Source organism: Portunus trituberculatus, chromosome 1, assembly GCF_017591435.1.
Source record: "Portunus trituberculatus isolate SZX2019 chromosome 1, ASM1759143v1, whole genome shotgun sequence".
NCBI lineage: Eukaryota > Metazoa > Arthropoda > Malacostraca > Decapoda > Portunidae > Portunus > Portunus trituberculatus.
In genome coordinates this window covers 2223283-2225782 of record NC_059255.1, presented here as the reverse complement: position 1 = coordinate 2225782, position 2500 = coordinate 2223283, and the positions used below count along the sequence as shown (strand labels likewise).

The 2500-nt window shown below is 43.1% G+C and overlaps 2 protein-coding genes across 5 annotated transcripts in view; one reads left to right on the top strand and one right to left on the bottom strand.

Annotated features, from left to right (window-relative positions):
* The window catches only part of LOC123506069 (vesicle transport through interaction with t-SNAREs homolog 1A-like), a 191608-nt gene that overhangs the window by 124765 nt on the left and 64343 nt on the right, over nt 1-2500 (bottom strand). The gene's annotated exons all lie outside the window — the stretch shown is intronic.
* LOC123505856 overlaps nt 1-2500 on the top strand; it is a 75212-nt gene that overhangs the window by 61456 nt on the left and 11256 nt on the right. The window lies entirely within an intron of this gene.

The window sequence follows — 2500 nt, the reverse complement described above, 5'->3', positions numbered from 1 at the left end:
GAGGTGGACAGAATAGTGGTGAGAGAAAGAAGAAAGACTGAGAATACTGGTGAACTCTTGCATTAGGGAGGTGGACAGAATAGTGGTGAGAGGATGGAGGAGGAAAATGTCAAGGAGAGCGTGTGAGGAGGGGAGGCATGCAATTAACAAGATCAAAAGAGCAGTTAGTGTAAAAATAGCAATAGAAGACAACAAGAGAGAGAGAGAGAGAGAGAGAGAGAGAGAGAGAGAGAGAGACTAAATAAAGACAGAGGTGATTACAGCGATAATTGTCTCTCTCTAATTGCCCCTTTAAACTCTCCCTCTCCCTCTCTCTCTCTCTCTCTCTCTCTCTCTCCCTCTCCTAAATCTAACATGACCTCGTTGAAGCAAATTTGATAATACATGACCAAAGAGGGGGAGGAGGAGGAGGAGGAGGAGGAGGAGGAGGAGGAGGAGGAGGAGGAGGAGGAGGAGGAGGAGGAGGAGGAAGAGGAGCTCAAACTGAGACTTAATAAAAGAAGGAATAGAAGAAGAAGAAGAAGAAGAAGAAGAAGAAGAAGAAGAAGAAGAAGAAGAAGAAGAAGAAAAGAAGAGGAAGAAGAAGAAGAAGAGAAGAAGAAGAAGAAGAACGTTTTTTATCTTCTTTCTGTTTTTCCTCTTTACTTTTCATATTACTCTTTCATGCTTCTCTTTCCTCCTCCTCCTCCTCCTCCTCCTCCTCCTCCTCCTCCTCCTCCTCCTCCTCCTCTTTCATTTTCTTCCTCTTCTCATTTTCTTCAATTAATTCACAACATTATCACTTGCTGTTATTACTTTCATCTCTTCCTCCTCTTCCTCCACCTCCTCCTCCTCCTCCTCCTCTCTATTCTCCTCCTCCTCTCTATTATCACTTTCTCCACTCTTCTTTTTCGTCTTTTTATTTTTTTTCCTCCTCCTTTTTCTCCTCTTCCTCCTCCTCCTCCTCCTCCTCCTCCTCCTCCTCCTCCTCTCTCTCTTGTATCACGGCCAATATTATTCCTGTTACTATTACAACAAAGACAGACAGACAGACAGACAGACAGACAGACAGACAGACAGACACACAGACAGACAGACAAACAGAGAGACAGACAGACAGACAGACAGACCACGATCTTTCTTCTCGCTATCTTTACCTTTTATATTATCGCCTCCTCCTCCTCCTCCTCCTCCTCCTCCTCCTCCTCCTCCTCCTCCTCCTCCTCCTCCTCTTCAATCCTGCCTATCATTTCCACAATTTACACCTATAAAAATAATCACATTCTTCTTCTTCCTCTTCTCTTCTTTTTCTTTCTCCTCCTCCTCCTTTTCCTCTTCGTCATCCTGTTCCTCGTCCTTCTTCTTCTTCTTCTTCTTCTTCTTCTTCTTCTTCTTCTTCTTCTTCTTCTTCTTCTTCTTCTTCTTCTTCTTCTTCTTCTTCTTCTTCTTCTTCTTCTTCTTCTTCTTCTTCTTCTTCTTCTTCTTCCTCCTCCTCTTCCTTCTCCTCCTTCTTCTTCCTCTTTCTTTTTATCTTTCTCTTCCTCTTCCTATCCTTCTTCTCTTCTCCTTTTCCTTCTCCTTCTGCTTCTCATGCTCCTCCTCCTCCTCCTCCTTCTCCTCCTCCGCTTACTATTCCTCTTCCTCTTCCTCCTCTTCCTCTTCCATATCGTTACAACTATCAGTCACATCAAAATCACCACTTTCCTCCTCCTCCTCCTCCTCCTCCTCCTCCTCCTTCTCCTCTTCCTCCTCCTCTTCCTCAGTAGTGAGTTTGATTGGTTGGTCAGATAAACAGCCTGTTGTTATTGGTTGTGGAGGAGGAGGAGGAGGAGGAGGAGGAGGAGGAGGAGGAGGAGGAGGAGGAGGAGGAGGAGGAGGAGGAGGAGGAGGTTGAGAAGAAGGGAATAAAAGAAAAGTAAAGAGATAGAAGAAAGGCAATTGAAGAAGGAAGGAAGAAAGGAAGGAAGGAAGAAAGGAAAGAAAGAAGGAAGGAAGAGAAGAAAAAAAAGAAAAAGGATTTAAATAAAGGAAAGAGACGAAGAGAGAAGAAAAGAAAAGAAATTACAGAAATATAAAAAAAACAGAAAAGATTAGAAAAGAAAAATATAGAAAAATGAGAGAGAGAGAGAGAGAGAGAGAGAGAGAGAGAGAGAGAGAGAGAGAGAGAGAGAGAGAGATGGTGTGTGTGTGTGTGTAAATATCATTAAATATGTATGTATGTATGATCACATTCTATAAATCACTCTCTCTCTCTCTCTCTCTCTCTCTCTCTCTCACCACTGAAAAAAAAACCATAATATAAAAATTGTTCCCTAACTATTTATACATTTGCCTTCCTCCACCCTTCTTTCCTCCACCTGTCCCTCCACCCACCTTCACCTACCTTACTTCACCCACGCTCATATCCTTCAACCTCCACATTATCCTTCCACCTTACCACCTTAACCTAACACACCCTTCTATTCCTCCACCTTACCTTCCTTCCAGTGAAATTAACTCCTGTCCTTAACCTAACCTAACC